This window comes from Giraffa tippelskirchi, chromosome 12, assembly GCF_054371585.1.
Source record: "Giraffa tippelskirchi isolate mGirTip1 chromosome 12, T2T-mGirTip1v1.2.pri, whole genome shotgun sequence".
Classification (NCBI taxonomy): Eukaryota; Metazoa; Chordata; class Mammalia; order Artiodactyla; family Giraffidae; genus Giraffa; species Giraffa tippelskirchi.
The window spans coordinates 105904620-105928850 of record NC_137286.1 but is presented as its reverse complement, the minus strand read 5'-3'; the positions used below and the strand labels follow the sequence as shown (position 1 = coordinate 105928850).

Genomic DNA, 24231 nt, shown 5'->3' with positions numbered 1-24231 from the left:
TCTGCTGTGGAGCAAAGTGACTCAGTCATGCATAGACTCCTCTTCCTCTTCTTTTCCATTCTGTTTAGTTACAGAAGTTTCCAGCGTGCAGTGTTATGATCGGACATCTGCATGCACTGAGAATAACACACATCAGTGCCCGTCGAGTTACTCTCCGTCATAAAACAGTTTTTGCAGTCGCTTCTGCAGCTTGTTCAGGAAGTTCTGGCCTGCGGGAATGAGCGCCCCATTGAGAGGCTTGGTTGGGTGTTGTCCTCCACTGCACCCCTGCCGCTGGGCTGGGGGCTCTCTACCCCCCAGCCTGGAACCCCCACACTCTCCTGGCAGGTAACTTGCTGTTTCCCTTTAGGTGGTGGCAGGTCCTGACCCCCCACCCCCAGCTGTGACAGGCATCTCCAGGAGCGGGGCTCACGGTGGGTGGCCACCATGATTCCAACAACTAACTGAAAACTCACTGGCCCTCCAAGCTCAGGAAGGCTTTCCCAAGGGTCACTGGCACCCGCAGAGGTGGGGTTTACCTTCATGGTCTGCATGGGATCCTTCCTTTCCTGAGGATGTGACATGGGCCAGTCACCCCCTTGCTGCCCCCCTCACCCTCCCTCTCTGTCATCTGAAGGGCTGGAGGTCATTGCCTGTTGGCAAGTGGATTCAGTCATTTTCCTTCTCTTTTCAGGTGTAACTTGTGAGGTGATGGGAAGGCCAGGGGTGTTATGAGCTGACTTTTTCCTGTAGGTGGAACTGAGGCTGTGACTTACTCCACATTGTGGGAAATGTACCTTCTCTCCTACAGCGGTGAACACAGTGAGGCTTCGTGGGGACAGGCGGGTGTGGTGTCTCCAGCACTTGATGAACAAACAGCCTCCGTGTCCCATGTGGGGGGCAGGGCTCTGCTCCCCCAGACCCTGCAGCCGCGGCAGGAGCCAGTTCCTCTGAGAGGACGCCCATGTGGACGTGGCTGGGCACTGTCAAGGACTGGGAATTCAGAGCTTTCTCCGTAACCATCGCTCTGTTGTGGAGAGCCCCCCAGGGGGCCTTAGTGTCCCCACCGATGAGGTTAGTCCTTCTCAAACTTTGGAATTTCACACACAGTACAGTTTCCCAAGACATCAGAATCCTGACATGTTGTCAGTTTTTAATTTTGCTAAAAAAACTAAGGACATTTGCAATTAAAAAAAAAAAAAACATTCAAAATCAGATCAACAATTGGTCCCTCTTTGATCTAAAACCACTGACTATTTCATAAAAGGAATAAAACTTCAACACCAAAATATTTGAAAAGCTTAGGTCTCTAGTCTGTAAATAAATCTTTGAGTCTTTTAAACAGACTACAGTTTGCATTATGAAAACCTTACTAGATTTTTCTTGTTTTATTGTGAGCTCATCTAATTTTTTAAACCTCTCAGAAAGGTGGGACCAAAATATGGTTGATTAAGTCTGCCTGAGTAAATACAGAAAAAAAATAAACCCACCTACTAAACAATACTTTCTCTGGCTGGTGGAACCAAAGAGGTAATTTTTGATTTTTCTTTTTGTTTATGTGTATATGGTAAAATTTGTAACAAAACAAAACCCTTAATGTTTTTATTAATAGTAGAATTACACAGACTATGTTAGATACTCAAAGCAGATTTTCTGGGGCAGGGTGGCTGTAAAGGATGCATTGGGGGTGATGACTCAAGGGTGCAGCCCCCTGCTCCTCAGGAGGCTGTGCCCTCAGCTGCCTGCGGCAGCGGGTTGGTGACTGGGCGCAGTTATCTGTGTGTCTTTGCCTCCCCTTCCCCAGTTCCCAGCCCTTCCTCCTGGCTTGCTCTTGACAACCCTGGCCCTGCTGTCTCAGGCTTTGTCCACGTGGCTTCTCAACCTCTCTGTCCTCTGCTGGTGGGTCTGCGTCCTCCCATTCTGTCTCCTGGTCGCATCTTCCCAAGAAGGGAAGGTGCTGGTGGAGCCTGTCATGGGTCATGTCCCTGTGTGAACAGTGGTCCAGTCAGGCTCCCTGGAGCCTGTCCCAGTCAACTGATTGGGTGCCTTGGGGCTGGTGATTGGCTCTGGGCGTATGCCCTGTACCTGGAGGCAGGTGGCAAGCCCTATGCTGTGGGGGACACAGCTTGTGTTGTGACAGCATCCTACACTTGGTGCTCCCAGCAGTGGCCACCCACAAAAGACCCCCCCACCCCTGGCTCTCATACATTGCCAGGTGAGACCCACCTCACCCCTCCCCATGTGGCTTCTGGGGCCGCAGTGACTTCCTGATAAGACCCCAAGTTTTCAATAGTGCACATCCTTCCTGGGGCAACAGCCTGATAAAATCACCCTTAGCTGTCTGATGTGTTTTGCTTTTTTGCATAAGAATTTTTTCTCTATTTCTATTCCTGAATAAACCGAAACTCGCCTCAAACCACACAGACGAAATTGGCCAGGCTTTGGCTTCAAGAGTCCATGTTAAGTAAGACCTTTGTGGTCAGTTCTGCACCGCGGGTTCAGCCGGGGTCTTCCCAGGAAGTGAGTCTGGGAGCAGTTTGGTCCTGGCTGGCTGGTCCCCACTCAGTGATCCCCACCCCGTGTTCTCTAAACTCGGGAGAACTCTGCGTGGAGGCGGCTTTCTTTCCCTCTGCAACGTGTGTCTCTTCAGGAGCAAGCACAGGGGGCTCTCCCAGGCGCATCTGTGCTGTTCCCCATTCCTACACTGAGTGCTGCAGTCCTGGCAGGAGGCTGGAAGAGCTCAGATGTGAAAAGGGGCAGCGGGCTTGTTGCTGACGGGAGCCTGCTGGGCTGCCTGTTCGCTGCCGTGCAGAGGGCTCGCAGCTGTGACTCCGGGACACGCTGGTCTCCCTCTTATGGCCCAGAGGGAGAAAGCGGCGCCCGTCTCTCCCGCTCCTCGGGCTCCAGCCTGGACGGTTACGTACCGTTTGCTTGTCCAGAAAAGGCTGTCCCGGAACTTGTGTGTCTTGGGTAGAACAGAGGTGTGCAGCCGTGTCCGAGACCACCGGCTCTGCTGGGTGCCTGTGATGGCGTGGCTGGGACAACCAGGCTGCTGTGGGTGGGGCCTGTCTCTGCTTCAGGTGCCACGTCTGTGTGGCAGAAATTCTGACCCTCTAAAGGTAAAATGTCATAGGTACACATTTGTTTTTGTTCAGTCACTAAGGTGTGTCTGACTCTTTGCGACCCCGTGGACTGCAGCATGCCAGGCTTCCCTGTCCTTCACCATCTCCCGAAGTTTGCTGAAACTCATGTAATAGAATTGGTGATGCCATCAACCTTTTCATCCTCTGTCACCCCTTCTCCTCCAGCCTTCCAACTTTCCCAGCATCAGGGTCTTTTCCAATGTCCCCTAAATGCATTAAGTCTACTTAAACCGTACAGAGAGGAAAAGATGCCTCCAGAGTTCAAGTGTATTAAAAACAAAATGAATTCCCTTCTCTTGCTTTTCCAGGGCCTCTGGCTTAGTCTTAAAAGCCAGCTCTATTCATAATACGCATTTAGGAAAAAGAAAAATAATAAGCAAAGTCCTGAGAATTAAAAAAAGTATTTACATCAGTGAATTCCTATTGAGAAATGGTTGCCAATGGAGCTTACACATCTTGTTCACAAAGAAAGGCCGAGTCCCTAAGTATCCACCATCCCCCGCCTGCAGGCTGGCTTCCCTTCTGGGCCAGGTGTCCTCATAAAGACAGGGCTCCTGGATCTCCACCGTCTGGGGTCACAGCCATGCTCGTCTTCACGGAAGGTGTGATGGGGCCGATGGCCCGCTGTCTCAGTCTGCTCGCTGCAGTGACAGAGCACCACAAACCAGGTGGCTTGTGCCCAACAGATATTTGTTCCTCAGCCTCCAGAGTCTAAGAAGATCACGGTGCCCGAGATCCAGTGTCTGGTGAGGACTCGATTCCCCATCCCTGTGTCCTCGTAGGGTGAGGGAGCTCTCTGGGGTCACTTTCATGAGGACATGAACCCCATCATGAGGGTCCCGCCCTCATGACCTCCTGAAAGCCCACCACTCACCACCATCATATTGGGGGTTAAGTTTCAACATGCAGATTCCTGGGGGGACATTGAGTCCACAGCACTGAACTGCCTGTGTGTTGAGTCCTTCTCTTTGTGGTGGGTGGGGGTGTAGACTTTTGGGACTGGGGTGGCAGGGTTGTAAGGAGAGGGTGCGTGAATGCCGCCTAGAACAGCTCTGAGTTGCTCAGATGCATGCTCCTCAGGGTGCTGCCAGTGTTTGAGCTCCTGCTCCGACCTCCTCTGACCACAGCTCCGTCCACCTTAGCGTTTTCCTTCCCGGTGATGAGGTAGCGCCTGGCCCCTCCCTGCTGCTGGGCTAGGACCTCAGTGGCTTTTCCTTCCCAGGCGAGCAGGCCCTGTCTCTGCTTTCATGGGGAGCCCTGTCGGCCAAGCCTGGAGGGGGAACCGAGACCTGGGCCACTGCTGCACTTGGAGTTCTAAGCTGGGTGACCAGGGTCCTGTCCTGAGAAAGCATCCTCTCTCCTCGGGGCCGTGCACTCGTAGTTAGGAAACAGGATGGAAGGTAAGATCTGACATGCTGAGGGTGCCCCGTCTGCGTGTAGGAGCTCAGCATGCCCAGAGCCAGCCTCCCTGCTAGAACAGCGGGCCCTCCTAGAGCCCGGGGGAGACAGGCACTGGGCCCAAGGTCAGCCTGTGCACATCCGGGCCGTGCGAGGGTGCAGAGTCGAGGAAGGAGGGAGCAACTTGTCAGAGTGTGAACAAGACTCCAAACTGACTTCGGCTCCAGCCGAGCTGTTTATCCAGCCCTGGAGAACACCCAGGAGAGCTCTGGGCGGCTGGGGGGACCAGCTGTGCGCTGTCAGCAGCCTCATTCCACACGGGGACCGGCTCAGTATCTGCGCGGGCGGCCGGCCCTGGACCCCGGTGACTGGCCTCTGAGGACGCTGCAGGCTTCTCAGGCCCTTCCGGAGGCCCTGCCAGTGCTCCACCAAGAAGTCAAGTTGAACATTCTGTGCATAACTCGAGCACATCCTAACTCGAGGGGACGTCTCCGAGCGTCTGGGATACTTCTGGTTCAATTGGGAAACTCACACACAGTCTTGACCTCCAGCTCATCCAGGATGGGGGAGGAAGGAAAGGCCCTCTCCTTCTGGCCCTCCTCCAGGTTCTCGCACACTCCATCACTTTCCTAACTCTGTCGTCATGCTCACAAATAAAGCTCATGTTGTTGCTATTTTAAATTAAAAATGAGATGTTCTGTCAGTGAAAGCCCATCAGGATGAGTCCTAAGCAGTTAAGGGAGACACCTGCGTTTTCCAGGAGGGGTCAGGAAAGCCCAGAGAGAGATCCAGTCACAAAGGTTCCCTGGGTGTTGGGGACGTGCCAGACGCAGCCTCCAGTCAGCTGCCCTGTGAATGGCAGCAGGAGCCTCCCTGCTCCATGTGTATCAGAATAAAGTTGGAAATGTACGGATTCTGTGTGGTCTCACACGTGTGCCGCCACGCGCACACACACAGCCCCACAAAGACGCTGCCGAGCGATTCTGCAAACAGGTGGGAACAATCATTGTCCTGGAGCCTGGCTGTGAGAGTTTTCGTGTCCTGGGAGGGAGCTACTTGTGCGCCCACCTGCACGGCCTCCCCAGTAACCCCAGGAGGTGTGCCTAGGAGTGGAGGAAGCAGGTTCCAGAGCTCACGTTTGCCTCTTGAAGAGTTGCCGAAATGTTTCTTCTTCAGGCATTGGTTTGGGTGAATAACGCTGCTGTCGGGTCTTCACTGCTGTGCTGCGACTAAGCCGATCCCAAGTGCCTCCAGCAGAGACCAGTCCTTCCTCTCTGAAGAGCATCTGTTAACCTCTCTTGATGGATATCAAGTCGGGGTGCGTGTGGTCACTGTGGTTGTCAAGCACACCCAGGATTTCTTTTATATATATATATTTCCTATCAGGGTGGCTGCAGTCCAGCCCAGACCCTCCAGAATGGCCTTTAAGTCCAGTCTGAGCTCTGTCTGCACTTGGCCACTGACGTGACACACTTTGACGTTTCTGAGACTGCAGATTTCCCAGAGCAGAAGAGAAAGTTTTACAAATACAGTGACCTTGAAATAAAAAAAAAAAAATCTTCTCTTTCCTCTTCCAGATCTTTACCACATGCTGGCTGGAAGTCCAAGTAAGAAAAGGCAGCAAAGTTATGAATCTTGAGTTTGTCCTTGCAGATCCGCAGTGAGCAATGCACACTTACCAACAAGACACGTTCTATGCTGTGCTCATTCCTGAGAGAACTGCACTGAGCTGTTAGGGAGGGTCTGAGGGGTTATAATGGTTTAAAAATGCTTACAATTTTTTTTTCTTTTGTAGACTTTAAGCACAACCATGACCCTCAGAGCAGCATGTCCAAGACTCAAGTACAGGCAATATAGCCAGCCTGCCCGTGAGGCACTGAGGGAGACGAAGAAGGTTGGAGGTCTGGAAAATGGTGGAAAGCCTTAGATTGGAGGTAAGAAGGTGTTTGTAAGGGACTTTCGTAGAGGAAATTATGAGAAAACTAGGTTTCATGAGGCAGACAGATAATTTTAGTCTAACTAGCCAAAGTCATGTGTCTTATAGTTGGGTGGACGGAAATGCATCAGACTGACTTCATGGTTTTATAGTGCTTTAGGCTTTTGAAATTGCTTTACAGAAAACTTGTACTTTTGTCATCTCTTTGACAATAATGTACTTGGTTGAGGATCGTAGACATTTTGATTTTAAGTGTGAAGAACTGGGACAGAATGAGTAATTACAGAGAGGCAGGTGAGCTTCACAAAAGTTACAGCCCAAGAGCTTCTCAGCAGCTGTTATTGTTGTTGTTCAGTTGCTCAGTCGTGTCCAACTCTTTGTGACCCCATGGACTGCAGCACTCCAGGCTTCCCTGTCCTCCTCTGTCTCCTGGAGCTTGCTCAAGTTCATGTCCATTGAGTTGGTGATGCCATCCAACCATCTTATCCTCTTATGCCTTCTCCTTTTGCCTTCAGTCTTTCCCAGTATCAGGGTCTAAATTTTACTTTTTGAAAGTAATTCTCCTCTTAGTATGGTAGTAACATATATTCACTGTTGACAATTTTGAAAATGTCAAATGCATCAAGAAATAAAGTCACGTGTAATTCCACTACCTAAAAGTAGTCATTGTTTTGCTCTAAATCCTTCTAGCCTTTTTTCTGTATGTAAGCACACACCAAGGGAAACATTTTCTGAATTGGAAATCACATTGCACTTCCTGTTTAATAAGCTGAGATAGTCACTTAAGATTGTGAATTTCATCTGTGATCAAATATTTCCTGCAACATCATCTGTACAAGCTGTATAGGATTTTGACAGACACTATAGTAGATTCCCTGGTAGCTCCACTGGTAAAGAATCTGCCTGCAATGTGGGAGACCCTGGTTCAATTCCTGGGTCAGGAAAACCCACTGGAGAAGGGATAGGCTACCCACTCCAGTATTCTTGGGCTTCCCTGGTGGCTCAGCTGGTAAAGAAGCCACTTGCAATGCAGAAGACCCAGCTTCAATCCCTGGGTTGGGAAGATCCCCTGGAAAAGGGAAAGGCTGCCCACTTCAGTATTCTGGCCTGGAGAATTCTATGGGGTTGCAAAGAGTCAGACAAGACTGAGCAACTTTCACCTTCTTTTATACTGGATTTAAATAATCCCTTATTTGGTGGCTGTTTGGTTGTTTTCCTGAATATGGTTTATAGATGGATATGCTGTTTTAAAGTTGACTTGGGGAAAAGGGAATTGTTATCTTTCCTTAAATCTTAGAATTCAAAATGCCATGTTTTCCTTCCTTCAACATAACTTTAGCAGCTTATTTGATGGCAGTGTAGTTCACATATAGTGGTATGCACACATGTGTTAGCATGTGTCAGCTGTGTGGTGTGGTGGCATTATGTGCATTCTCCCTGGTCATGACACAGGAGGGCCCACATCCTTCCAGAGTCGCCCTCAGCTCTGTCTGCTGCGCCTACACACCTGACTTCTGTCCACTCATGCACCATTGGCCTGCCTCAGGGCCTCTCAGAATCTGAATCAGACTCTCCTAACATCTCAGTTTCTTCTTTCAACATCATGTTTTTGGGACGCATCTGTGTTTCTTTCTGCAGGTGTCCGTAGTTCATTCTTTTCTGATTGCTGAGTAATATTCTATTATATGACTATGGCCAAATTTGTTTATCTGTTCTCCTGTTGATGGCTACTTGGGTGGTTTCTAATTTGGGGCTTTAATAAATAAAGCTGTTATAAGATGTCTCTATGCAGGCTTTTGTTTGCTTGTTTTTGTTTTGTTTTATTTTTTTTCAAACATGATTTTTTCCCTGGGTGAGTGTCTAGAAACAGGGCTGTCAGTCCTGTGAAGGCCCATGTTTAACTTCAGAGGAAATGTCCCAGTGGTTCTCCAAACCGATGGCTCCCTTTCCTCTATAGGCCCAGCAGCAATGGATGAGAGAGCTGGCTGTCTAGGTGATGGGAATGCTGTGTTGTCATTCTTTTTAGGCTGAGCCGTTCTGGGGGACAATAGGGCATCTCTTGGTGCCTTTCCTGGTGACTGACTACGTTGAGTACTTTTTTCTTGGGAATGTTGGTCACTCATTTGTCTCCTTTGTGAAGTGTCTGATAGGCCTCCAGTCCTGTTTTTTTGGTGACTTTTATTGGTGTGTGGTTGATTTACAATGTTGTGTTAGTTTCAGGTGTACAGCGAAGTGAATCGGTTGTGCGTCTACACGCATTCATTCTTTTTTAGGGGGCTTCTCAGGTGGCACTAGTGGTAAAGAACCTGCCTGCTGATGCAGGAGACTAAGAGACCCAGGTTCGATCCCTGGGTCAGGAAGATACCCTGGAGGTGGAAATGGCAACCCACTCCCATATTCCTGTCTGGAGAATCCCATGGACAGAAGAACCTGGTGGACTACAGTCCAGAGGATCACAAAAGAGTCAGACACAACTGAAGTGACTTAGCATGCTCTCTTTTTTAGATTATTTTCCCATAGAAGTTGTTACAGAGTGTTGAGCAGAGTTCCTTGTGCTCTACAGTAGGTCCTTATTAGTTATCTATTTTATATATAGTAGTAATTGGCGTGTTTGTCTTTTCACTGAGCAGTCGTAGTCCTGAGCATTTTAGGTAATGGTCCTCTGGGAGATTTACCTGGGAGCGCTCCCCCCAGCCCGAGCTCTGCTTGGCCATCTGTGTACTGTGTTGTGTTTTGGTAGCAGAGGAAGCCTCAATTTTTTCTTGAAAGGTTTGGGTTGTGCTTTCCATGTGCTGGGAGAGTTTTGCCGACTGAAGGGTGAAAACACATTTTCCTGTAGGTTTTGCTGGCTTCGCTTCTGCAATTATGCACATACTCCGTGTGCGTGCTAAGGGGGAGGGGAGGGGATACCACGTGCTCCTCACAGAGGTATCTTACTGTCCCAGCTCCAGACGTCAGAATGACTTTCCTTTCCTTCCTGGACTGAATTGCTTCGGCACCTTTGTTAGAAGTTAATTACTGCATCAGTGTGAGTCTGTGTCTGGCTTCTGGCTTCTGTTCCGTAGATGTGCTTGTTTATCCCCATCTCAATGCCATATTGACTCATTACTGTTGCTCTATGGTAAGTCCTGAAATTGGAGAATGTAATTCTTCAAGCTTGTTTTTTTTTTCCCTCAAGTATGTTCTGGGTGTTCTAATTGTTTTTTGGCATGTCACATACATTTAAAAAAAGAACTTGTCAATTTCTGGAGAAAAAAGATTGTTGGGGTTGATGGAGATTGTATCAAATTTGTAGATCAATTTGAGGAGAATTACCATCTTAGAAATTTTGAGTGAGTCTTCTGTCCACAAACATGGTGTATCTATTTATGTAACATTTTAATGTAATAACTATTTGATTTAATAATTAATGTTTCTTATTTCTCTAAGATATATTTTATAGTTTCAATGTGTAGTCTTACATCTGTTTTATTAACTAGATCCCTAATAATTTATGCTTTTCGTGTGAATTTTAATTACTGTTGTGTTTCAGCTATATCTTAAATCATTCATTGCAAATATACAGAAATACCATTGACAGTTTTTATATTGACCTTGTGTCTTGTGACATTACAGTTATTCTAGTAGTTTTTTGTTTTGTAGATTTTTTTAGGATTTTCTACATGGGCAGTCATGTTGCTCATGCATAAAGACAGTTCTGTTACTATTATCACCTAATATTTACAGATTTTGTTTCCTTCCTTACTTTATGCATTAAGATCTCCAGTACAATAGTGAACAGAAGAGATGACAGAGGTCACTCTTGCCTTGTTTCCAGTTTCAGAGGGATGGAGTCCAAAGTTTTCGTATAAGGTGTGATGTTAGCTGTGGTTTTTCTGTAGAGCTTTTTTATCAGACTGAGGGAAGTCTCTTCCATTCTTACTGTACTGAGAGTTGCTGTTTTTAAGTCATGAACAGGTGTTGAATTTTATCAAATCTGTTTTCTGCGTCTATTGGGATAGTCTTACGGCTTGTCTTTTGTAGTCTGTTGAATGTCAGGCCTACCCAATATTTCTGTCCTAAATTCACTTGATAGTAATATATTACTGTCAAGCCATGATACACTCTAGTTTTTATGTACTTCTTGGGCCTGGTGATGCTGACCTGTCCTCCTGCTCCCAACTCAGACAGACCTGTCCTCCCCACTGTGAACCTGGCCCCTCTGCTCGTCACTGTAGGCATGTGGGTCACCACCGCGGTGCTTTGACTTGTCTGATCGGCAGCCTCGGGGCTTGGTGCAGAGCCCACGTCCCAGATCTGGCATGGCCTCGGTGGTCAGACCCTTCATCCATCAGTGAACTCTTATCTTGGTCACTCACTGCCCCCAGCAAGTGCTTCAGACACTGTCAGGGAGACTGAAAAGATGAAAAGCACAACTAGTGGGCAGCAGGGAGGGGTCTGGACGGACCCAGGCTGACCTCAGAGCTTACTTAGTTTCACCTGCCCACCCCCTTCTCAGAAAGGCCCTGTGGCCTGTCTGGTGGTATCTGTGAGGGGTCCCCTCGTTTTCTGGGCAAAACAGCCATTACACTGTTGTTTTTCCACATTTCTGTTTGACCCGGTGACCCTCACTCCAGCAGAAGGTAATTTAGACAGATTAGGACCTTGGCTCCTTTCCAGGAGCCCACAGAAGCCTCCAAGCGGAGACAGTCCAGAAATACACCCGCGTCCACGTGACCAGTCTCCAGAACGCGCTATTTTTAAGATGCTTGAACTTGTTTTCTCTGAGGATAATTTCCACCCTTGGCTGGATGGGTGGTTTATCCGGGTTGCTGTCTCCCTTGCCAAGGATGAAGAAGCTGTCCCCAGTGTGGTAGGAATTTTGAGACAGGAAACGTGCTAAGTGTACGGGTTCTGAGCCAAATGTGGTCATTAGTTTGATCCAAATTTCACTTTACCGAAAGAGGAAGGATTTAAGGCCATGTGAGCAAAATCCATCAGGAAAGTCCAAAGCAGACAGACCCAGGCAAACACGTAATGTGTCAACTGCTCCCCAAGCTCTGTAGCTGATTCGTTGGTTCCATAGAGTCTCTGATTGTCACCAGGGGCCACTCGCTGTGCGGAGGCCGGGAGGTGACAACATCCACACACCAGGAAGACCCGTGAAGCAGCTCCCGCTCAGCAGAGACCACACGAGCCCTCATCATGCAAGTCAAAGGGAGACGTCCCCGGGGGATGGGACATGAATGGGGTGCGGCCCGGGAAGGGCCATGTTGTCTTGGGTTTTGTATTCTCTGCTCTGAAAACTAAGTCGTGATTCCCGAAATGAACACCTCGGGGAGGTGGGGAAATGCACAGAGGATGACACTCCCTCGGATTAAGGGCACAGGTCCTCATGTCCTCCTGGGAGCGACCAGAGCATCTAGGGTTAGCATTGCCCTGTCCCCAAAGTGACTGGAGCCCCGTCTCAGGCCTGGAGCTCAGCCCTGAGCTCATGGGGGGAGGGGGACAGGGCGAGGTTCCACTCGAGAGGACCCAAGGCTCTAGGAAATGCACAGCTCAGACCACCCCCCCGGGACCCACCTCTGCTGCTAGCGCGACTGGACCTCGGCCTGGGCTTGGCCTAGTTGTGTAGTCCTCGATTTTTCTGTTTGAAATCTTCATTTCCTGTCCTGCTGTCACTAGTTTAGAAGAACCTGTCTAGAATGTTGAACATGTGTGAGCCCCTCTCTCAGGGCCAGCAGGTCGGAGGCGGGGGGCCCACCTTGTCATGAAGTGCCTCCTGAAAAAAGAGAAAGGCGGGCTGGGAGGGCAGGACCCTGGGAATGGGGCTCCGGTCTGGGGAGCAGGACGGCCCCCACCCCTGGGCCTGCCACTTCAGGCTGGGCCGCCAGCTCCCCCGAGGGCCGGGTGATCTCGTGCATCCGGGGCCTGTCCCAGCCCTCTGCCCGTCCCACGCTGACACACTGAGGGCTTGCTTTGGGCCCCCTGGTCTGTCTTGTCCGGTGAGTTCTAGACACCCACCTCCCTGAACCTCTGCTCCTGGAAGGATCCCTGCCACCAGCAGGGACAGTGGCCAGGGTTGTAGCCCTGAGGACTGAGCAGGGACAGCCAACCCCAGTGCCTCTGGGGGTCTCACGGGAGCCTCCACGTTGGAGCTTATGAAGCTTGCTGAAGAGCACATGACTGAGACCCCATACCGGGCCCTCCACCCTCAGCGCTCGGGCTCTGAGGACCTCAGAGAGGGGAACAGTGCCAGGGACTGAGGCCTGGCAGGGCCAGAGCTGCCCAGACCCCTGGCCTTGCAAGGCTGAAAGCCCGGCCTGTTGGGCGCCCGGCCTCCCTCACCACCTGGCCGCCTGGCCTCTGGGTTCTTTGTTCCCTGAGGCTGAGCCCACAGCTGCTGTGGCGACATCAGGGCCCTGTGAACTTGAAGGAACAGCAGAGAGCCTGCCAGCAATCTAATCCCAGACTCGGCCTGCACCAGCCATTTACGGAGAAGATGGATGGTCCAGGAACGAGCCGTCATTGGGCCGGGGTCCCTGCTGCAGCCCTGCTCCCCGGAGGCGCTAGCAGAACCACCCCCCCCCAGGGAGGGCCTCTCCCTCCTGAGCCACCCATGCTCCTTCTCGCACATGATTCCGGCCCTTATATGCGTGATGCTACCACCCACGGTGAACCTGGTCTGCGGATGGAGTTTCCTGAAGGGTCTGTACCCACGTGGTCCTTCCTCTCGTCTGCTCTCCTTGAATTTCCCGAATCATCTTGCCCGGTGCTTCCTTGGCTGAGCACTCCTCATGCTGCTGGGTCCCTGACCTCTGCTCGCCAAGGTTACAGGCCCTGCTGCCAGGGCAGCAGAAGGGAGTGCCAGGCGTCCTCGGCTGGCTGGCTGGGCCCCTGCACAGGATCCAGGAAGGCAAAGCATCACCCTTCCTGCAGCCAAAGCCCACCTGCCTGACCTGGGGCTCCCACCTGCCTGACCTTGGACTCCCACCTGCTTGACCTTGCCCTGGGGCTGTTGCAGTGGCCCAGTCTGGTGTGGTGTGGGCCATCAAAGGAAAACCAGGCCAGAAAATCAAAGAGAAGAAAAAGGCATCGGGAAACTAAAGGAACCGAGACCTCCCATGTGATGAGGGAGGAAATATCAAGCGAAACGTGGTGTCCTGTGAAGCAGGAATGCTTGACCTGCTAATTGAAAGCTACAGATGAGGAACATTTGATATCTACACAGTTCACTTATCCAAATTACTGTTATTAGTGAAGAACAATGACAAGGAATTCTCCCGCATGCATACATTTGATTTTGGTGATTATTATTTACACGTGATTTATTACCCCCAGTGCAAAGCACAGCTGGAAGGATCACAGAGATGACTCACCATTTCCTAAGGCCAGATTTTTGTTTTGTTTTGTTTTTGCCCAAATGATGGTTTTATCGACTCCCGGGATGAGAGTCTGCTCCTGGTGTGTCCCAAGCGCCAAATGTGCTGGAGGAAGTCAGGAAAAGGGAATTATAACTTTGTTCCTAATGAGGGGTTCACCTTCCCTTTGTTCTGAAACACGGCGCTCTGAGCAGAGATCTTGAGAAGGACGCGGGTCTAGAACTCTCTTCAAGATAGGAGGTGCAGACCACGAAGAGGACATAGCAACATCAGTTACGCTCAAGTTGCTGGAGATGATTTAATGACTGTGTTTCTGTCCTGGGGACGACGGCTCCTCCATGCCCCTGCAAATGCATGGGGCACATTCCTCAGCCTGCACACAAGGAATTTGCATAACTGTGATATTCCAGGAGTGGAGGGGCAGAGAGGGTCACATTCTTGTCCCGGTGTGTAACTCTGTGCCAGGCAAACCTGGGCGCTTGCTGGGGACCACCCTGCTGCTCGGTGGAGCTGGACAGCCGTGGACCATGTGCTTTGCAACACATGGATTCTAGTACAAATCCCTTTTCCAGAAAACACTGGAGAAGGATGAGCCTACCCTATGGCAAATAAGAAACCAAAGCACCAGCAGTGAAGTGTACTTGCTGAGCTAAGACAAGACAGAGCAGAAGCGGGTCCCCCTAAACATTGTGTTCTCTGATTTTCTAAGATTTTCTTTGAGTGTGATCAGCCACCTCCTGGGTGTACTTGGGCCTTGGAAGGACACTCCCAAGATGGGTCGGAGGAGCCTTTGCTCCTGTGTCTGGTGGAGAGGCATGGGACCGGGCAGTCGGAGGTTAAACAGAACTGCACCCCACCCTCACCCCCACCCACGACGGAGCCACAGACAGGGAAGAGGCTTCCTTACTCATCCATTGCCAGTGTCTCCACGTGCAGGCTTGTAGATTCATGAGTGACCTCGCTCTCCTTACCTCCTCGTTGTTGTTGTTTAGTTGCCAAGTCGTGTCTGTCTCTTTGCAACCCCATGGACTGCAGCATGCCAGGCTTCCCTGTCCTTTACCATCTCCTGGAGTTTGCGCAAACTCATGTCCATTGAGTCGGTGATGCTATCCAACCATCTCATCTTCTGCTGTCCCCTTTTCCTCCTGCCTTCAATTTTTCCCAGCATCAGGGTCTTTTCCAGCGAGTTGGCTCTTTGCATCAGGTGGCCAAAATATTGGAGCTTCTGCTTCAGCATCAGTCCTTCCAATGAATATTCAGGATTGATTTCCCTTAAGATTGACTAGTTTGATCTCCTTGCAGTCCAAGGTACTCTCAAGAGTCTTCTCCAACACCACAACTCAAAAGAATCAATTATTTCATGCTCCCTTCTTTATGGTCCAACTCTCACATCGTATATGACTACTGGGAAAACTGTAGCTTTTATTATTCGGACCTTTGTTGGCGAAGTGCTGTCTCTGTTTTTGAAAACACTGTCTAGGTTTGTCATAGCTTTCCTTCCAAGGGGCAACCGCCTTTTAATTCCATGGCTGCAGTCACTGCCTGCAGTGACTTGGGAGCCCATGAAATAAAATCTGTCACTGCTTCCACTTTTTCCCCATCTATTTGCCATGAAGTGATGGGACTGGGTGGCCTTAACTATCAAAATCTCATGATAGGAGTGTAGTAAGAGGGTTTCTTCTCTACCACAGAGAACATCCTCTGTCCGTCTGTCTGTCTGCACACACCATACACACATGGACACACAAGCATCCACACAGCCTGGGCTACAACTCAGCAGAGGCCTGCTCCCTTTCCTTCCAGCATTGTCCTAGCACTTGTCTCCTCTGCTCACTCTAAGAGGGTCCTTATTTAACATAGTCTTACTTTATGGACACTGAAAACCTATTACAAATTGTGCTAGAGGTATAAAAATTCCATTTTCTCATGTAATATATGTATGATATATAATTGTAAGCTTCATATATAATATGAGAAAATAAAGTTTGTATAATTAAAAAGTTAGAGGCTCTGCGACTTGTCCTTTTCAGAATGGGCCCATCTGAACGTGCGCCGACCCTTCTGAGCTGTGTCCATGGGTGATGACTCTTGACGACCAGGGAGTAGCTGTTAGCTATGAGTTACTTTTAGATAAATGTAGTTTTTCTTTGATAAGAAAATGTCTTTTGAAAATAAAGGATCGAGGGTGTTTTGTAATTTTAAAATCTAAATTTAAATCTAAGTTTTTAAATCTAAATTTCTGTTCTTTAGAAGAGAAATACCTTCTGCAGTCATATAAACAGAAAGTGATGGGATGGGGCGGGGACCGTCAGTGGTGCTGGCAGAGTCCGCCCGCTTGGACAGAGCCCTGGACAGACATGTGAAGGTCACGTCTCAGCCCACCAGCTTCTCAGCAGTCAATAGTTCAGGGGACCTCAGGGCTTCCACTGGTGGAAGAGGCTGCTGGAGGGCACAGTTCAGGCCTCCGGACACGTCCTGGAAGCGTCTGTAGCCGCTGTTTCTCAGGGGTAGGGTCCTCCTGTGAGCCGAGGTCCAGAGTCAGGGGAAGCCCTGGGTGTGGCCCCTAGCCTGGCTGACCGGACACCCACGTGCAGCCTCCCTGGCTGACCTCCACCCTCCCCGTCATCCTTGTTGGGCTCACTCTGCCACAGTGCAGAGCCCCCCACAGGGCAACCATTCCCAACCCAGTGTGCTCGCGGCGGGTGGCTGGTCCAAGGGGAGGGTGTGGGCGCAGCACCCCTCCCCACTCAGCTCACACTCCTGCATTTTGGGTGCGTTCAGGTTGCTGTTTACTTGTTCAGTCGTGTCCGACTCTGTGTGACCCCATGGGCTATAGCCAGCCAGGCTCCTTTTTCCGTGGAATTCTCCAGGCAAGAACACTGGAGCAAGTTGTTATTTCCTTTTCCAGGGGATCTTCCCAATCCAGGGATCAACCCTTGTCTCCTGCACTGGCAGGCAGGTTCTTTACCACTGAGCCATCTGGGAAGCCTGTGATGTGTGTGGTGAGTCTGTTTTAGCTGCAGTTGTGTAAGCCCACTTTATAACTCTCTGAAAATAAGTTTAGTCAAGTAAAGTTCTGACTACATTTTTTTCAGAGAAATCATGCTTGGAAAATCCTCAGCTTAACAAAACAAGTCCATTCTGTATAGTTTGGGGCAGATATATCTGAAATAAACAGTTTGTTCAGGGCTGCATTTTAGTTAGCTCCTAACTAGAACCTTGGACTTTCTGACTTCCAAGTGAGCTCTCCTGGGGGGCAGTGGGTGGCGGTGAGAGCCACCCAAACCCAGACAGCTGGTCAGTTACCTGCAGGATTTCTTACTTGTGCTCAGAACGGTACAGTATTCAGCACAGAGAGCGAGATATTAAAACTTTGTGATGGGACTTGGTGACCTTGAGTTGCTGGTGGGAAGGAGACTGTGGACTTGGAACACAGAGAGGATGGCTAGTGCTCACTATCAGCTGCACATCTCTGTATGCTGATGGCGTGAGGTATGTGAACAAGTGTGTGTACATTTGCACATGTGTGTGTGTGCATGCACATGTACCCTCTGTCATATGCAGTCATTTGGGATATGAGAGTTGGACTATAAAGAAAGCTGAGCCCTGAAGAATTGATGGTTTTGAACTGTGGTGTTGGAGAAGACTCTTGAGAGTCCCTTGGACTGCAAGGAGATCCAACCAGTCCAACCTAAAGGAAATCAGTCCTGAATATTCCTTGGAAGGACTGATGATGAAGCTGAAACTCCAATACTTTGGCCACCTGATGGGAAGAACTGACTCATTAGAAAAGACCTGATGCTGGGAAAGATTGAAAGTGGGAGGAGAAGGGGACGACAAAGGATGAGACGGTTGGATGGTATCACTGACTCAATGGACATGAGTTTGAATAAACTCCAGGAGTTGGTGATGGACAGGGAGGCCTGGTGTGCTGCAGTTCATGGGGTCACAAAGAGTCGGACACGGCTGAGTGACTGAACTGAACTGAACAGGTAGGTTGTTTGCTAAGCATACAGCTTGTGAGATAGTTATTAAGGTTTGGATCGGTGTCGCCAAGATAGATCACAGTCTTCATAGAAATGAGCGCAGCGGGCCAGGTCCACATCATGGGGGACCAGCTAATGAGCCTCACGTGTCCGTCTCTTCCCCGAGGATGCTGTGCTGGCGTGGTGTGTCCCGGCTCTGCAGGCGAGACCGCCTTTGGTCAGGACAGGGACACGAACACTTCACCCGAGTGAGCAGCACCTGGGGGGATGCCCAGGGTGCTGAGAAGTCTGACTTCTGCCCCTCGCCCCTCATACCTGCTTCTCCTCGGATGTGGCCCTTGTCTCTGCTGGGCGCTCAGCTGCTTCCTGAGCTTTGCAGCCACCGTGGTGGCCTGGACACTGGGCGATGGCGGCTCATGGGATGTGGAGGAGGCTGTTCTCCAGATTCTGCCAGACGGCGCTCCCGCTCTGAGCTTGGCCTCCAGCCACGGGTGCCGCGTGGCCAGTGGTGTGACCTGTCCACTGTCCAGGTGAGGGCAGAGCAGCACCTATCATTTGCATGTGTGTGTGTGTGCGCTTATGTGTGTACGTGTGTGCTTATGTGTGTGTGCACGCGTGTGTGTGTGCTCAGTGCAGGAAGCAGGGCTGGATGAAGTGTGCTTTCCTTCTCACCTGAGATCTGTGGGGAATGTCCCTCCAGGCCTTGGGTGGTCAGCTCTCCCCGCCGGGGCCCGAATCCTATGAGCTGATGGGCGCGGCCACCCCAGGACCCAGCCTTGGCCGTTACGTGTCGAGCGCACTTGGACCTGCTCATCTCTATAATGAAAAAAACATGTGGCTTCTCATGGGTAATAACTTCTGACTTCCTGGACGGCTCTTTTGTTTTGTTTACTTTAGCATAAAGTATTCCACCCTTTAAAAATATTACCCTCTCTTTTATCTGTTTTATAGTATTAAAATACACAAGCATGTTTATATTTAAAAACGGGAAATGTCAAAAACATTTTTACAGCATCTTTCTTTTAATCTTTGTTTAAAGTGTGGGGTGGGTGGTGGAATAGCTTCTAGGTTATGTTCAATTTTTTCCATTTCTGGAAGGGCTTGATTGAGAATTCCAAACCTTTTGTATTGGACAGATGTTCAGGATAAAAAAAAAAGGCATATCACGCCCCTCGGATCCTAGTAGTTTGTGATGTATGTTAATATAAAGTTAGAATCACTAGGGTTGAAATTTTTGCTAATGATATTTAAATTTTTTAACAGCATTCAACTCTTTGAAAGATGCTGTGTTGTAATACATGTTTCATTTTTGATTTCTGCTATTTGGAAAGTAACTTGTGATGCTATTATGGGACCAGGGGTGATTATGGCTGTTGCAGGCTTGTAGGACCCTCTCGAGTGCTTGAGTGAGTGGGCGAAGCCCCCCATTTTCTGTGAAATAGTGAAGTGCCTATCTGTCCTGCAGTCTGGGGACAAGTTCTAGGAGTGCCCTTTGCTGTTGTAACTCCAGGCTGACGTGAGCAGTGCTCACGGGAAATTTCTCAATGATGACAGTATAAATGGACAAATTCTGAAAAAATTTTTAAAAATTCTACCTTTAAAAATTCAAGAGTGTGTTTATTTTCATTTGCAGATAATGAATCAAGCAAATACAGTTTGCCCAGAAATTGTGATGCTTCAGAGTTTTTTTTGGTGGGGAAGGTATTTATGATCATTGTTCTCTCTTCATTCTAAGTTTTATTTTCTCTTTAAATCAGGTGGAAACCTGTGATACTATGCTATTAATGCCAGAGTGACTAGGAGGAAATGATAGGATGTTATTAATTTATTAGAATTCCATGTATCGAGTCATTTAATCGGCTAGAATTACAGAGATACTCCTAAAAAACAGTCAAGTTGCCTCATTGATGTTTTTTGCCAAGGATTTGTACATTCCTAAAAATACTGGAAGAAAACCCAGAAATTGAAATCGTCGTGGACTGATGGCTCCCTTAGACTGAGCTCCCGTCCAGGGCAGAGAACAATCCTTCCATGTTTCTGCATCCCTGCCTCCTTCCAGAAGGAGAAGGGCCGACAGAGGACGAGATGGTTAGATAGCATCACTAATTCAGAGGACATAAGTCTGAGCAAACGCTGGGAGATAGTGAAGGACAGGGAATCCTGGTGTGCTGTAGTCCATGGGGTCACAAAGAGGCGGACACGACTGAGTGACCGAACAGCAACAACAACCTCCTTGCCTGCAGCCATGGACACAACACACACAATGGTGTTTTTGAAGGATGTGTTTGAATTCACCTTTTTTCTTACTCCCATCGCTTTCTCCTGTAAAGGGGAGCCACCCGATGTCCTCGCGTTGTTGGAAGATGGGTGCCCTCGTGGTGTTGGAGGATGGGTGCTTTCGTGGGGCTGGAGGACGGGTATCCAGTGTCATGTCCTGGCACACCCCTTCCTCTGTGATGCGAGGCTTCTCTTCCCCGCGATCATCACTGTCCTGAGAAGGACCGAAAAGGACCCTGTGACGACCCTTCCAGGCGTGCCTGCTTCTGTGTCTGGACCTCCCATCTCTGAATCTGGTATCTTCAGAGCTGAGAGGCTGTAGCAGCCCAACCTGCTTGGACCAAAGTGAAGACATTGTTTGTGCTAATCAGTCGCCCCCCAGGCCCAGTGCATGTCAGGCTGTGCTGTCCGTCTCTGTCAGCCATCCCCAGAGCTAATTAGGGGTCATGGTAAAGTCCAGAAACAGTTGGGTTTCTCTAGCTGCACCCTTCCAGCCCCCAGCCTCCCTGCCCACTCTCAGCACCTCTGTCCCCACCTGGGTGACTGGGGAAGGACAGGGAGGCTCAGGCCTCACCGTGGCTATGTGGTTGTGGGGGTGTTACTGATGTGCCAGGCAAGACAAGACCCGCTTCAGTCTGTCCTTCTTCCACACAGGTCAGATCAGCTGGGTGTTCAACTCCAGTCTGCTTGTACTTCAGTTGATTAGGGTGTTTTTCAGCCTACAGAGTCCTAGCAGAATTCTCAGTGAGATCACCCAGGTCCTCTTACTTTGTGGTGGTGGTGGTTGTTTATTCACTCAGTCGTGTCCAACTCTGTGACCCCATGGACGGGAGCCCACCAGGCTCCTCTGTCCATGGGATTTCCCAGGCAAGAATGCTGGAGTGGGTTGTCATTTCCTTCTCCAGGGGATCTTCCTGACTTAGGGATCCAACCCGTGTCTCCTGCATTGCAGGTGGATTCTTTACCATTGAGCCACGAGGGAAGCCCCCTTACTTTTATTTTATTGGCATACAGTTGATTTACAATGTTGTGTTAATTGCAGGTGTATAGCAAAGTGATTCAGTGATATATATCACTGAATCACTATATATGTGTGTGTGATTGTGTTTAGAATCCCTTGGGATTCTAAAAAACAGATAATTGTAAACCAGCCAGTATGTGAACTGACACCTTCTCTTACTGATAGAATGTTAGAAATATGGGATGTCTCAAAGCTCGTTTAAAAAGGGCTGCCGTGTAAGTGAGTGGCCGGATGTGCTGAGTGACCTCACAAATAGATGCATAGCCTTGGGACGCTGAGGTCACAGCCACTCGGTGGTCACCGTTGTTCAGGTGGTCAGCATACAAACATGCTCCGGGGTCCTTCCGGAGCGCGCACGTGGGTGGCAGCGAGAGCCTGGTGGGTGAGGAGTCAGATGTTGCTGAACGTGGCCCCAGAAGGGCCTGTTCACGTGGGAGAGCAAGGGGAGGACAGTGCCAGTGGACACACAGGGTCCCTTGGTGCCCAAGGCATGTCTGGTGTGAATGCAGGAGCTCCCTGCTTTCTTAGACAGCTGCCCTCGTTGCCACACTCCTGACCGAGGCACATGCAGCCATCTTACCTGCTTTGACGTCAGGGCCTGTCTACCCTTCTCCATCCTTCCCACTTGATACCGATGTCCTGGAACAGTTGCTTGAACGTACTACTGTTTCCCCAGACAGCTCTCCTCTTGCCCGGCTGCCCTGACTTATGGCGTCAGACCCACATTTCTAATTCTTGTGTCGCACAAGGCCTTCTTCTCCATTTCTCTCTTTCTTTCTCTAAGACTCTCTCCACACACATCATACATATGCCAGAAAGACTGGAAGAAAAGTGGGCAAAATAGTAAGAATAGTGAGCTTCCCAGGTAGTTCACTGGTAAAGACTCCACCTGCCAATGCAGGAGATGCAGGTTTGATCCCTGGGTCGGGAATGGCAACCCACTCCAGTATTCTTGCCTGAGGAATCCCATGGACAGAGGAGCCTGGTGGGATACAGTCCACAGGGTCACAAAGAGTTGGAGACAACTGAGCAACTAAAGCAGCAACAACAATTAAGAATAGTACATTGGATGCTGAGATCATGGCAGTTTTTATTTTTCATATTTTAAAGAAATTCTATAAACAGCACAATCCTTTTGTTATTAGAAAATATTATAAAAATGGTTCTAGAGAAGTAGAAATCCATAAATTATAAAATGAAATACATCTATATCTAGATACTAGATGCTGATATATATTTGTGTATTCTATATAGGTAAAATAAATGTATAAATGTTTGCAAATACATTTTAGTCCCTCTTAGATAGGGAATTAATTGAAAGAAATAGTTTTACACCAAAGGACAGGGATTCTAATTTAACACTGGATTTTACTGACATTAAATGGTCATCAACACCGTGACAAAAGGGCAATTGATGGGGTGCAACTAGGAAAGTCCTGGCCCATTAAACTGTGGCACTCCATGATCATAAGATCCATCCTAATTGTGGCAATGCTGGTACACACATTACAGAATTGATAAGATATGAGGGCATTCCAGTTTCACACAAACTCGGGGAACAAAGGAGGTGCTGCCTGACTTGTTTCAGGAGTCCAGATGTGGGCTGTGCTGGAGGGGGTGCCTGGCCACAGACTTAGTCACTGCTTTTGTGCAGATGTCGCCTCTGCTCGGAGGGCTCTCGTCCTCAGCCCCCCCATACCTTCCTGGTGAATCCTCACTCTTCGAATCAGAGTTCACACACACTTCCTCAGGCCCCATCTTTTCCACGTTTCCCGGTAAAGCTGGGCTCAGATATTTCTGCACTCTGAGTGTCAAGCTGGGCTCAGCTCTTCCCGCACTCCCAGAGTTTGCTCAGTGTGTAGGACACAACTCTCAGTGTGTAGGACACAGATCACATGGTCTCAGGAGTGTCTCTTTTGTCCCTGTTTCCCTCAAGGACTGTGTTTGCAGCTCAGGCTTGGGACATCTCTCTGCCCTGGTGCCTTGCTCACTTTTGTAGAACTGAGTTCAGGAATCTTACACTCCTGGTGTCAGCTGAGCTGCTCTGAGGTTCTCCAGTGTTACAGTAACTGGTTAATATTCCGTGTCCTGGTCCCTTTCTGGTGGTGATCTGCCCCGTGTGTGGGCACGGGAGCCCTCAGTAACTAACAGATGCCACCACCGTCTAAGCATTTGTGTTGTCAGGACACATCATATAATACTACATTAAGTCCCAAATTAATCACACTCCATTTTTTTCCCTTGATGAGAAATATCCTTGAATTCATGTCAAGGATATATTTTAATATAAATGTTGTAGGGAAAGTAAAAGATTCAAGTGACTTCTGATGGTTTTGGATACTTTGATATATTTATGTTGGTAGAACCATAAGTTATTATAAGAGGTAATATTTCCTTCAGGAATTGTCTTAAAAGATGAGCTTGACATTGACTGCACTATCCTCGATAAGGCAGAACTCCACACATCGGAGAGAAAATTTTCCACAAAGTTGGATCAGCTCTAGACGTTTGTGTGTCCCCAGGCAATCGGATGGTTGGGACAAAAATGCAACCACCTCCTGTCCGTGTCTGTCCTCTATTATGACTACAGAGTCTTGGGGGCTCCCTGTAAAACAAATTCCTTATTTTGTAAAGAAGCTAGGCCTGCCGGTTTTCCATGTTTCCTCCATGGCACCTATGCCACTCAGGTACAGGCACAGCAGGTGAGTCTCCCGTGGACCACAGGGGAGATGCCACCCCCGCCTTCCATGGAGCCGGGTGTCAGCGGGGAGTGACTGCGCTGTCCTCACATCGCCTCTGGTTGTTTATCTCCATGGTCCACACGGGGATGCTGGGCGCATGTCTCCTGCATCGTTCTTTAAGGAGTTGAGAGCACGGGTCTCACGATCCGCCTGCTCCGTCAGCAGCATCACGGCAGGACCAGATGGTCAGGTTGGCATCCACAGCATCCTGCTCACCTGCACGAAGCACTTCCCATGCTTTCTTCTCGATCAGCAGCTTTGCCTTGAGAGTATCCTTACAAAGCTAAAGTGTTTTTGGTTTGTTCTAGAACTGTTGGGCCGTATTTACACAGATGCAGCCAAGGCGTAGAACTCTTTGGAAATTTTGAACATGTGAGAGGACTTGGTAG

The 24231-nt window shown here is 49.2% G+C and overlaps 1 long non-coding RNA gene across 2 annotated transcripts in view; it reads left to right on the top strand.

Annotated features, from left to right (window-relative positions):
* LOC145529185 (uncharacterized) overlaps positions 1 to 24231 on the top strand; it is a 162099-nt gene that overhangs the window by 90787 nt on the left and 47081 nt on the right. The window contains exons 3-4 of one of the 2 annotated variants that reach the window (XR_014070992.1): positions 791 to 1053; positions 6316 to 6454. This is a non-coding gene — a long non-coding RNA (uncharacterized LOC145529185). Of the gene's footprint in view, positions 1 to 68; positions 328 to 790; positions 1205 to 6315; positions 6455 to 24231 lie in introns of those variants that run through there. The other variant, XR_014070993.1, reaches the window with a different exon arrangement.